The following is a 13,848-nucleotide window of genomic DNA, read 5'->3' as shown; positions in this document are numbered from 1 at the left end:
ATTCTTTTTTCTGATTTGAAACGTCTCCCTCTCATGGGTTTCATTATCTCCTCCATCCCTTAGTCCCCTCTTTTTCATTAGTTTTCTCACTTATCATTTATAAACCCTCCAAGTTCTAGCCATGATAGACTGGAAATTTAAGGAAACCACTCCACATATATCACAGTCATGCAGTTAGTCCAAGATTCTCTTTCTATACTGTTCCAGACACAGGGTGGAAATAAGCAAGGGCCAGTGGCTGATCCACCTGAATGTCAGTAGCTGAAGGGATGCCGTGAAGTGATGCAGAATCCCATCTTTTAACACACACATAATAAAATGTACACATGTCTAGGTTTGTCTTTCGCTGCTGTAGGGAGTCAGACAGTTTCAATTACATGGATTTGTTTTTGTTTTCTGATTGTTTGTTTGCTTGGCTGAGCTTTGACAGAAATAAAAGCCCGAGAAGAGAGCTTAAAGCCTGGAATGTCACTGACCACACATATTTTTCTATAAACTAGGAATATAGTTGCTTGCCCATCATCTCCCTAGGATACACAGGACAGGTAATGGTGTCTGTGGGACAAAGCTGTGATCTTTTCATTTCCTGGAGTGACAGAGTCATGAGTGTAGGACCTGAGAGTTTGGAGTTACAGAATCTCACACAGATCCATCATGGGCTATTCTTATCTAGAACGAGATGATTGTTTTCTTTTCCGAGAGGGATAATCCAAGTAGGGCCTTATACAGCGATATGAAAATGATGACGTAGAACCTGTGAAAGGGACGTGAAGCTAAAAAGCAGAACACAAAGGGGAGGAATTTCAAAGAGGATTCAAAGGACAGAAACTGAACTAGTTAAAAAGGCAGAGAAAGTGGAGCATATTTGTAGTCAGTGGTTTTCCGACAGGCCTTCGACTTAGTTCCCTACCATTCTCCAGGACAATTTAAGAGACCTATGTAGGCGGCTTTAAGCTTTATACAAAGTTTGTTTTCCAACCAATTCTTAGGTGAAACTGAAATTTACTTATATAGCAAAATATTATAATTAAGAACGCTGTTTTCCCTCAATAGCCATGGGGGACAGTCGTAGCCTGTTATACCACCACTTTGCAGATAACAAGCGGCTTCTAAACACTGCCGGGCAACAGCTGTGAAGCTAAACGCTCCAGTCATTTTTCGCCTCTGCTGAATGTCCAGAAATGCAGTGTTATGACATGTGAGAACATCACCCCAACTCCCTTGAAACTGAGAAAGCTCAGCATGGCAGAGAACAGATCGAATCAAAAGGGATCCTTTCCCCTCTCTGTATACACTATCCCGCTCTGATTAGAGAGTCCCATGGAACGCTGGCTGGGAGCAACAGCTGCTTTCTGTCTTTTCATTCCCTGCTCCTATTAATGTTATTTCATTTGTGTTATGGGCTGCACTTTAGATCTAAAGAGAAACATTTAGTTTTATTTGAATGTTTGAATGATGAATGACTCTCTAGTGCAGCTGTCCTTGTATAATTGTCATAGGGCATGGTGCAATTTAGTTTAGACATCCAGACCTTCGTATCCTTACAGAGAGCAAATGCTAGCTCAGGCATTGGCCACTAACAAGTTTTTTTTTTTTAATGCTTAAGCATTCTTTTTAAATTCTAATTGGGCAATTTTGTACAACTTTTATGTCTAATCAGTCAGGTGAGAGTCTGGAACAATCAGGGGAGAGTCACTCCACCGGTTCGGGGTTAGGGTGTGCGGAGGGAGTCGAAGATGCAAAGACAGAAGGGGCTGGTGGCCCATGGGAAGGCGGCATGGACCAAGCAAGTGTCCTTGTTCTTCAAAAGGAATGGCTGCATTTCGTCTGCGAGCCGCACACAGCTGTGCAGCCAAGGGAAGGAAGTTGTTATGTGCTGCTATCGTGTAATCAGGAAAAGGTGCCTGTAAGTTGTAACGGGGCCATGCTAGTCTTACATTCCTCGGCTTTCTACCGCGAAAAACCTTCCCATTCCAACGAGAGTCGCAAGAGCGGCTTGCTTAAAACACACAGCTCCTAAAAATATAGATGTTTACATTTTTATAATGGAAAAAGACATGGGGCTTTCCTTTCCAAGGTTCCAGCAATAAGTCTTCCAGTGTGCTTGTGTCTCTCTCCTTCCTTTTTAGGTAAATATAATATAAATTAAAGAAGAAAAGTGCCTAGTCTTTCTTGTCTATACAAGAAGATAAATGAAAAAAATGGGCTGTAAGATAAAAACCGACATTATCAAACCAAAGTGCCAGGAGTCTGTGAGATAGCTCTGCCAGCTTGTTGTGCTTTTCTTTTTCATTCTCCTGGAGCAAATGTTTTCTGACTTCTCTTGGCCAATCCTGCTTCACACTGAATGTTAAATAAACTATTATTTAATCAAATACAGGCATATTACTCTCACTCCTGCTGACAACTTCAATTAGAATATTTTTGCTTTGTTAGAAGAGAAAAGAAAAAAGAAAACCCTCATGATCTTTGAACTATTAAGGCCTCAGAAGAACCATCTGCTAACAATTTTTGATATAGCGAACCATCAAACTTCTATCTCCATGAAGTGGTTTATCCAAGATTTGTTTTAATTAGGCTGGCTCTCCAACTTCACATGGCTTTCAAGAGGCAGGCACACTCAGATGTTTTAAGCTGTGAACGCGCTGAACATTCAGAGCTGTAATTAGACCTTCAGCAAGGTGGACTCGTTCTGCTTATTAGCCAGAGAGCCGAGTTCATTCACTTGGCCCTTAAATGAGAACAATAAAGGATCTCTTACGTTAGCACATGAGTTTTTAGTTTCATCAAAGCTTATCGCTGCTCCTTAACACCCTAACTACTCTTGTTTATGCTCAACTCAAAAGCAGTGTGGGTTAAGGCTTTGCTGGGGAACCATTCCTACAAAACGTGTGTTCCTAGGTTTGGTTAGCCCTGTGCAGTTTTGAAAGATTCCTTGTTAAACTACACTCATATTTGAGAAACCCATGCCTCGGAAGACACAGCTGTATAGAACAGCATCTAACTGAGCAAAGAACAACAACAACAAAAAAAATTCTAGATCTTTAGACTGCTCTTCAGACTTGCTTGTTTTCCCTCCATCGACCCCAGTATTGTGTAGGACGCTGTCCTAGATTTGTGAGCACAAAAATCTCCATGCATTTATTTTCAACAGAGGCACAGACAGATTAAAGGCAAAAAGTAATGTGGAAATTTAAACTATTTATTTTATGAGGTAACTATTTTAAAATCCCCTGGGAAAATAATGAAAAATGACCTTATTATCCAGGTTTTTTTTTTTTGAGCTTGGCTTTATTCTATCATAGGCCTCCCAAATAGTACTCCTCACCCCCTGTGTGTGTATGTGTTTGTATGTGTGTGTATGTGTTTGTACGTATGTGTGCATATGTTTCTAAGGCAGATGGTATCCCATGCTTTTATCCACAAGCTTCTCAAGTTATTTTTGCCTTTGAGCATCAGTCCAACTTTATAGCTTTTTATTATCCTGAAACTTCTTTACAAATACTGAGGTTCACTGAGCTAACGAATGGAGCCACAATTGCACTAATATTTTAACTTTTCTGGGCAGAAATGACAGCAGTGAAGCTTATTATTTAGTCTGCATGATGCGGGGCATGTGCTGTTTGGAAGCCCAAGGAGGCTGACTTCAAATGTCACATTCAGCCTCATTGGTATTACATAAACAGTCAACTCTTCTGACTCCATGACACGCCGTTGGCGGAAACAACGGTTCCCCCTGTTGATTCTCAGAGGAAAAAAAAACATACGTAATTTTATTTTCACTTAAAAAATTAACGAGAATGTTAAGACAAAAATTTCACATTTTACATAAAATTTGAAACTAGATAGTGATTTGTACTACACCTTACATTTTCTAATTTTGTCCATGGTAGAAGAAAATATAGGAGTTGAGTATATAGCAGTAAAATATATAGAGATAATGTTCCTCTTGTAGTAAATCATATTTTCCTGCTAGTGAACACAAGGCAAAAGCTAAGCAGCAGGCTTTGTGTGTACGTGTGTGTTTGCTCATATCTATGTGTGTGACTGTATGGTAGTTGTGCTGTGTAATGTAGCAAAACAGAGAACTACTTGGCATCACTGGAAAAAGGGGGCAATCTCATAGAAAAACCCATGTTTATTTCTGGTATTAGCTGTACCATCCAGTACTGCTACGTTCCCTTTCTATGTGAGACTTAGTTGAAGAGACTGTCTGTCCTTTTCAGAAGTGTTTGCCACCTCACAGACATCTTAACCTCCAGATTTATACAACCTGCTTGGCTCCCACGAGCACTTAATTGTGCCACCAAGATTTTTAGGTCCTTTGATAGTAACTACCGCGGGCCTTCTTTGTCTGCACAGCTGTGGTGGTCAGGAGCTACTGGACCTGATCGTCCTGAGTTTCATCCCTGCTACCAAAGCTAATTCCCTACATAACTAAACTTGTGTAAGTGGCCTCAGTTGTCCCCCATACTACTGTTTCATCTGAAAGCACAGAAGATGGTTGTTCCCTTTAGGCTGGTGTGAGGAGCGCAGGAATTAATTTAGTGTTGAGATTATGCTAGGCAGTCGATAGATGCCAGTTATTGGAGTTCCTATTTCAGACCTCAGGCTCAAACACAGCCACCTTCAACCTGCCCCTAGCAGCCTGATACCACCGTGCGGAGGGCAGTCTGGAAGGATTCCTGTGTACAATAGATTAATAAATAAATATGTCTCCATTGCTCACTTTTTAAACACAAATTCATAATATCTTCAATAGTGTTCTCCCTTTCAGCTGCGTAAAGTTCCCATGCTTTGTGTCTACTTTATCCTGAAGATTCTAATTCTTAACGAGTTCCTCCATCCTCCAGTTTTGAATTCACAAAAGGGCCCAGTGTTTATGATCTTTGATGACAAAAATGATTTCTTATCATAATGCCTAATATCCAAGATGGGGCATTGTTTGGAGCATGTGTTGTGTAAACTTGCTGAACACAGAACGAAGAATGCAGAGACATACTACTGAAGATTGTCCTGACCTTTACGTAGGGCAAGCTTCACGAAATTTTTTTTTTAAAAAAAATTCTATTTCATGTTTGAGGGTAATGCTGCCCTTCCTGCATATTCTATTTCCAGTGGATATTTGTTGGTGGTGGAGTTTTTCTTTTTCGGTAGCCTTTACCTTCTTCAGTTTTCCCTTTCAATGTGTTTGTGATCATTGCACTATCCTTAGCCAAGCTATGACTTTACAGAAACCCCAAAACATGTTTTACATTTTTTTTTCATTTTCTAAAATGCTTTTAAACCGGCACTACTAAAGTATTCAATTGGCAGAGGCTTCATCATCTCAGAAGAAAACTACTGGTTAATGAAAATCATCTTTTATCCACAAATGGTTTCTTCGCTCATTCTCTGTGGCCTTGCGGCTTTAGAACTGACACCCCCTTAAAGGGCTTCCCTACCACTTCTGGTCAGTCACTTAGGCCTTGAGTCTTATTAGGATCAATGTTTTGATTTCCTCAGGCTTGGCTTCTGAACCTGGGTCTTCGCATCCTAGTCCACTGAGCCATTACCAGGTTGAAGGTATGCAGACAATCCTACATCATTTTCTTGTCCATACATCTTTTCACAACTCAGTGGACAAAGCCAACATCTTTTGATGGCCAGAGTGTTCTTCCAGTCTGGAGTCTTCTAGCAGTACCAGTCACCAATCCCTTAACTTCTCACACTGGATGACTAGTTTCTCTAGCAGTTCCTATGCAACCCCAGCTCATGCCCTTCTTTTCTCCTCATGACTGGAGACTTTGCAACCTTCAGAGCCCAGTACAACCTTCTGAGCCCAATACAACCTTGAGAGCCCAGCTCATAATTCCGGACTCTGTGAAGCTCTACATGATAACATTTTGTTTCCAGACAGGACTGTACCACAGCCTACCCTGGGTAAATTGCCTGTTCCTACCACACAGCTCATAGTCACCTTGACAACTAAATAAACACCTTAGTTTCTCTTCCTGCTTCTGCCTTTCTCTATGTTTCCATAAAAACCCTCTTCTGAAAGTCTGATTGATTTTTCCTTAGTGTTAGCAATTATCTTTGTGTCTAGACCTCTTTAGATTGGCCCAGAGATGTTGAAAGTAAACTACACTGAATTTATCCTCTAAAAAATGAAAGAAACAAGCAAAAGCAAGGAGCAAAGAATGGGTATGTGTTACATTATGAGATTTCAAACACCAGCAAACAGAAAACTATGACATTGAATTCCTCAGCAAAATATTGTTTGTGGATCAAATATAAACTTAAGAAAGGGACACTTGCACTAAACCTGAAGGCAATTTCTTTCTAAACATTGTTTAATGAAAAGCTAGAGGGAAGGGATAATGAAATATTACATAACTAAAAGAGAATACTGAAAAGTATCTATTGCTGTGATATCACCATAAATAAAGCTAACATTTATAAGTCTCAGTTATAGGACCTTAACATAAAATATATTGCTGTTAGTCACAATTTCATAGGTGGCTATACTTATAAAAGATAAATATAAGCCGGGCGGTGGTGGCGCACGCCTTTAATCCCAGCACTTGGGAGGCAGAGGCAGGCGGATCTCTGTGAGTTCGAGACCAGCCTGGTCTACAAGAGCTAGTTCCAGCACAGGCTCCAAAGCTACAGAGAAACCCTGTCTCGAAAAACCAAAAAAAAAAAAAAAAAAAAAAAAAAAAAAAAAAAAAAAAAAAGATAAATATAAAAATGTTAGGGGGCTATGTTCATCATGATGGTTCTTAACATGCAAATTCAACTGTCAACTGTCTCCCTACAAAAATATTTTCTTCTTCTTTCCAACACATTTAAAACTGTTTAAATTTTGAATGTGGATAGAAGTCAAGTGAAACACATGCTTCTGGCTTGCAAAACAAATGAGCCAGCATCTACAGTTTGTTTTGAATTGGAAGAACGTCTCTTCATCCAGGCCATTAACAACAATAAGGATGTATTTCACAGTAATGTTCAAAATCCTCCAGTGATTGTTTTCAGGATATTTCAGAAACCTCCTTCAACTAAAAAGAAATGAGTTTTATATAGGTTACCCCTGTATATTTATTACTCTGCTTCTGCCACATGGAAAGATTTCCTTTCCTACCAGATTAAAAAAAAAAAAATAGAACAGCAACAACAACACACTGTTACCCCTGCACAGTTCCCATTTTCACCTGGCCCAGCTGTTTCCAATCACCTGCTTCCACCTGCAGGCCCTTGTCCAGTTGTAACAAGATTGGTTCCTGTTTCAAAACAAACAGGAGAGATTCCTGGGCCTGAGGCAGAGGCTGTCTCAATGGGGACTATTGAAAATCTGTTTATTTCCTTCCCGTGAAAAATAGTTGGATTCCCTGTTCTTGGTGTACTTCCTGATCACTCGTCATTTCCGGTCCTGATACTGGCATCACCCTCGCTGTAGAGTTACCTTCTCTAGCCTCTAGCCATGGCTGTTCTGGAATCCCGAAATGCTTGACCAGAGAGTTGATTGAAGGCAATCGCGAGCCACTAAGAGGATTTAAAAATATTGTGGCCAAGAATTATACACTGGGAGTTATCTGGACGTTAAGTGTAGTTTAATTTTATACAGTTCAGCCTGATTGTATCTAGTTTCTGAGGCTCACAATACACTTTTGCTCCTATAACCTTCTGTTAAAGGCAAGGGTTTCATTTTTACTTTTTGTTCTCAAGTTAGCCTACTTTTAAAGCCTAAAGTTTGGTTTTTCCACATAACCTCAATACCCAGCATCGGATACTTAGCTTGGCATATTTCCTGATCCACAGTAGTGTTTTTCAACAAGTGATTCATGCACTACTCTCATTAGAAACATCAGGAATATTTTTCTTCAAATGTGGTTTTTATCTTGCCCCATCAAAAACCAAATCTGAGTCATGGGTTTTGAGATACAGGTAGCTTCGTTTCTAGCAAGAGTTGCTCAGACAGGTGAGGTATGAAAAGTGCTTCGAGCCTCTTGGTTTCAGCTCGACTGTGACTTTCCAGGTTCAGCTGCTCGTTCTTTACCAAACCAACCAACAGCATCTTTGCACACATTCATTTCCAGGAATCTTAGTTCTGCAACAAATATATATAGCAGCAATTTTTTGCTAGTTCGCTACTGGATAGAGTTGAATGTGTAGACTTCATTTGTAAGAACAGTAGTTAGCAACTCAGATTTTCTGCAAAGTATGTTTGGCTAGGCTTATTGGAGTTTTGTATTAATATCATTTATACCTCTAGAAACCAACCTAAACAACATAATAAACTTCTGAGTATAGGACAGATGAAATTAAAATTATAATAAAATATGCAAGAAGCAATAAAACGCTATGCCCAGGTATGATGGTGAACACAAACATTGGCTAATTAGAGCCACATGGAGGTCCTTGGTGACATAAACTAGCAAATTTTAACTTTTATTTTAATATTAAATGTTTCTATATTGTTAGGGGAAAAATAAAATTGCTCTTCAGAAAGTTTGATGATCTTATACATTGTACTCTAGACACATCAGAAGAAATGTCAGCGCCATTCAAAAGTAATTCAGACTTTAAAGCAAACATATGTTATTTTACTGTTGACTTTCCTGATTAAATACCCCCCCCAAAAGAAACTTATGTTCAATGTCACCTACTATGAAATCAATGGACAGAGATCTGAGTCCCGCTGTTTACTTTCATAATTGTTGTCAAAGTTAAATGTACTAAACCTTTGAAAACAGAGACTAAAATGTCTCAACTTCCTAAATCACATAAAAGAGAATGCATTTCATGCTTGCTTTGCAGGCCTCTGATGTCTTTTCCTTTCAAGTATGCTAAATTACTGCCTGGCCATGATGCCTAACATGAAAGAACCATGCAAAAATGCTGCTCATTTACCAAAGAAGATATATGGGCTCATCGCAATAAAGCACAATTAATTTTCATTCATGTGGACTGAACGATACCAGTAAACACTGCCACAGCCATATGCCAGAGCTTTGCGTAGGGAGATTCCACAGAGAAGGCAGGTAAAGGGAATTCTATTCGTGTCCTATATCGCTGGCTACCAGCCACGTCACTCGTGTTATGTCAGAAGGTCTCATGATTTTTGTGATGCTTGAGAAATGACTAAATGAGGGAAAAGGAATCCAAAAGCGACACAACGTGGCCCAAAAGCTCCGGGGATAATTGCCCTCACCGATGAAGTTCAGCCCTCCTCTCTCCTAATTAGCCCCATTACCATCCTTTAAGACAGACTAGCAGTCACTCAGGGCTTCTTCCCTTCTCTGCCGCAAGCGCTGACAGCCAAATGGACAACATATGGGGAAAGAACCCCCTACCCTGCTTCTCTGCGTTCTTTAAGCTATTGGTAGACGGTGTAGGCCCAAGTCGTTAGGGCTCAGGCAGGTGCCTTGGAATCAGAAATGTTGAAAGGCTACTCTCGCAGCCACCTTGCTGCAGCTTTGGGTTCTATCATGCATTTCAAGTGATGCTTGTACGATTCAGGAATTCCCCGGGATGCTAATCATGTTAGGTGCTATTTCTGTGGGTTGCTTTATCCTACAGCCATGGTAATTAAGCTAACACTGGAGCTCTACAATGAATGAACCTTCAACATTGTTAAAAAGTGTCTGTAAAGTCCATCTCTTAGGCCAGATCTAAGGGTAACATTGATCACCCCTAAAAGTGAGTTTTAAATACTAACTAACAAATACCCAACTGCTTTCAAGTTATCAACACAACTATCACTGCCCAGTCATTTGTTACAGAAAACACACTGTGGACTCTAAAAACAAAGAAAATAAATATCTGGGGACACAACTGAAATTCTTATATCTGAGAAGCCAGTCATAAATGATCTGCTTCCCTAATCACTTTGCAATAATAAATTGAAGAAAATTTAAAAGACGGATTGAATTGATTATATTAGAAAGCACAATCATTTGATTATTCAAGTCATGATTATTACATGATCGTTTGATTTGTAAAGAAATCGAAAATGTTTTTGTTTAGTCTAGTAATTTAATGATTAGGTAATTCCATGGACCCCCTTTTAGGCTCTCTCGTTTACATAATGGCAGGTATCAATATCATTAATTCTTCTGATCACTTTACCAGGTCTCTGATGAAACTTTGACGAGATTTTGCTTTTGTCCTTGCACAACAAGCCCATGATGCAATCCCAGTGGCCACTGAATCAGGGAAATGGATTTTCTGCACTTTGTAGTTTGGGGAAACTAACGGTCCATTCAGCGTGACTGAAAAATACCCTGCCGGCCAATATTTACTAAGCACGGCGCACACACAGGGGCCTTGTTAAAAATCCACAACAAATCTCTCATGGCAAACAAATCCAGCGGCTTCAGCGTGTCTGCAAGGGTCTGAGTTATGTTGACTCTGACAGGACAGAGCTGCTTTCCAACTAATCCACTAACTTGCTAGAGGTCTGCCGGCTCCACACCAGGGTTTCTTGATTTCTTTCCTACACCCTTTGTTACGTTTTTTCCTCTTGAAACCCTCAGCCAGAGATGATAAATATAGAACTAAGGTGAGGAGTTTTTGTGGTTGTTGTTCACCTGTTTAAACACTAGCTAGATGAATAACTTCAACAGTCCAATAAAGGCATGAATTCCTATCAGACTTTTTTTTTCTCTTTTGGCGTGGGGTGGGAGGGGTGGATGGGGGGGACTACTGACCAGTGGCATTCCCACGTAACAGGAAATACTTGGAGTGTTGCATGTAACTCTATACAACCCATATTGTTTTTCCTCTGAGATGCCAAATTAATAAATGGCTTTAAGAAAACAATAACACCACATACACATACAACACAAAATACACATAGGTACATAACAGGGGAAGGAAGCACGGACATTACTTGCATGAAAAAGCAAACAGGTGTATTTGAGGGAAACAGCGTGGCATCCTTAGACACAACCTGTCCTCAGATGCTAACTCTGTGTGATGGAGACTTCTGAAACCTATGAAGACAAAACGCCTTACAAAAGTCTGACTGTAAATGTACTGAGTCAGTTTTGAGATCTATTCTCACTCCCACCTATGGAGCCTTGGAAACATCTGTTCTGTTGGTGATGTGGATCTAGAAAATATACCGCAAACTGGGAAATATTATATGCTTAGTGCTCAGAACCCGCTGTGTCCACAGGAGCTGCTCAGAGTGGCACAGACCTTGCCTAACCATCTTCTGTGAAGGCTTTGAACATGCTTGTCATTCTTCACGGTATTTAACTCTCAGATGCCTTACATTCCAGTTCCCAAAACTAGATAATACAGTGAGGTGCCGATGGCTTTGTGAGGGACACTGAGACAAAAGTCATGAATGCCGTGGCTCTTTTTGCCTTTTATTGTTTTTACACATTTAATACTGAACTGAAAGTAGCAGAACACGTACTTTTCAGTCATGTTCCAGCTTCAGAGTCTTGTGACCTGGGAAGATCTGTGGCCTCAGTCTCTCTCATCTCCTGACTTAGGAACTGTAACGTCCATGTTGCCCAAGCATCTCTGAACACGGCGCACACATGAGGAAACAGCAGGGAGAGACGCTGAGCACACATGTACCCCATTCTCTCCTTGCCTTCAATAAAAACAAATTAACAGCAGAGCCTTGGGACAGCTTTTTAGTGTTCACACCTTACAAAAATTTCATAGATCCATAACACATCCTTTTGGGACACACAGCAGTTACGTACATTCGTGACCGTAATGAAAACCCACAGCCTAACAAAGACAGCCACCAGAATTCTGATAGGGCATGGCAGACGAAATATTTCCTGTTAGCCCAAAAAGTGTGCAAAAGTGAGACCGAATGGAGAATTAGTAAGTCCTAGTGTTCAGCAAATTCACCCCTAGCTCATTTCCACATCATCGTTTTTATTTTTAAGAAATACAGGATGTAATATAATATAATTACACATGGAAGTTTAGAATCTGTGTGTTGTATTGGATGCAGGCTGAAGTCAGTAGTTGAACATTTCTTTAGCACAAGCAAGGCTCTTAGTTTGATTCCCTGTACTTCCTCAAAGCCAGAAATGTACATATGATGTTAATAGACATGTTGCATGCACAGTGCTCTATTTAGGTGAACAATGCTCCTCAGATAAATGCGTGACATGCTATTAATCATAATAAGGGGTTCTTTACAAGATCAAATCAAAATTGGTTCCCACAAATGCAGGCTCATGTACTCCTCATTTCTCATTCATTCAACCTTTATTTATGTTTTTGTCAATTAGACAATGCCCATAGTACGATTCATGCCATCTTGAGTTTGAAATACAGTGGGTGGGATAAAAGGAAGAAAATCAGCCTCATGCATGTGCCCCATCTTAAAGAGGAGAGGAACTGATGAACACATGAAAGAGACAGACAGCACAAACTGTAACCACTTTCACCAATAAACACTAGATCATTTAAGGGAAGTCCCTCCAGAGTTACTGCTTCCTGATTGATGTAATCCTAACCACAGCCTGTGGTCCCCAAAATTGCCAATCAATCATGTATACATTACAGGAAAAATTGGGTTAACATGTCTTCATACTGGCGCTTCAATGATGTTCTGTTTAACCAGGGCACAAGACACCCTCTGCAAAACACGGTCTGCTGGTGGATCGTTCCTTTGCTCTCACCTCACCATTCTGTTATGATGTATAGGCAACGGGCCTCATGTGGCCTTCCTAATCTGAAAATGAGCCAAGAGAAAGAACGTGCTCACAAGTGTTGAAAGAAAGGCCCATTCTCTGCCCAGGGAACTGCATCTAATACAGGAAATGAACACAAGTTTGCTGTAAGCTGTCCAGCTTCAGAATCAGCTGCTCCACTTAAAATCCTTCACCCTCCCCCACCCCAACCCGAAAACGCTACGCTAAAAGCCAACCAGAAAGTTCCGAAAAATGTGTTTTTCCCCTGCTTCTCCCGTGTTCTCTCAAAGCTGTGTAAATCTAACTTGAATGGTAAGCAGCTTTATTTTAACAAGTGTGAGTTATCAGAGTTCGCATATCAAATTAAACCCAATGAATTCTGGTCTTGTTTTAAATTTCAAGCCAGAGGCCTTAACTCCCTGCATTTCAGTTGGCAGCTGGCCAGACTTAGTAATAAAGTGCTAAGCAGAAGACAGGAAATACTAGAGAAGTCGAACAATGTTATGACAATGTTTATAACTTTTACAGTCAGGCCTGGCTGCACATCTGCACAGCATCAGGGGCTGGTTAGAGCCGCAGAGAGGAAACCATTCCTTAGCTGGCAGCTCTTTACTCCAGCCAGATGTTATCATTTTACCAGTATCTTTTCACCAAACAGAAAAATATATATTATATATTATATATTTACATTTCTGAGAAGGAAATGGGGGAGGGAATGTCTCTTTTAGGGAAAAAAAAGATATGTCAAATTAATCCTGTACCATAATTGATTTATTCAGAAAGATCTAAGACAGTTTACAGACCATGGCATCTCTCCCTTTGATGTGATAACGTTCAAACTGCTCTTTTTTGTGTGGTGTGGGGTGAGCTTTGTTAAGATAGAACAAAGTATAAAGAAATTCCAAATGCCACAAACATGGGATGAAATCAGATGCCTGTAAAATCAAGCGGTCACCTGACCAGCGCTTCTACAAATGAGATGACATTGATGCTGCTTTCTACGTAACCTGAGAGTTTATCATTTTAGTTAAAATTGAGGAAACTAATATCTCTTTTACCTAAATCATTTTAAGAGCCTGACATACAAAACCTCGAGTCGCCATTAAGAACCCTCTTTGACAGATTGGTATGGAAACTGATTTTAACTTAACAAGCCTAGTATAACATAAAACAAAGTCAAACCAAGAAGCACCGTCAG

At 40.1% G+C, this 13,848-nt stretch overlaps 1 protein-coding gene across 3 annotated transcripts in view; it reads right to left on the bottom strand.

Moving 5' to 3' along the window:
• The window catches only part of Trps1 (transcriptional repressor GATA binding 1), a 232,354-nt gene that overhangs the window by 25,556 nt on the left and 192,950 nt on the right, over positions 1 to 13,848 (bottom strand). The gene's annotated exons all lie outside the window — the stretch shown is intronic.

Source organism: Microtus pennsylvanicus, chromosome 2 (genome assembly GCF_037038515.1).
Source record: "Microtus pennsylvanicus isolate mMicPen1 chromosome 2, mMicPen1.hap1, whole genome shotgun sequence".
Taxonomy (NCBI): domain Eukaryota; kingdom Metazoa; phylum Chordata; class Mammalia; order Rodentia; family Cricetidae; genus Microtus; species Microtus pennsylvanicus.
This window is presented reverse-complemented; position numbering and strand designations above follow the sequence as displayed.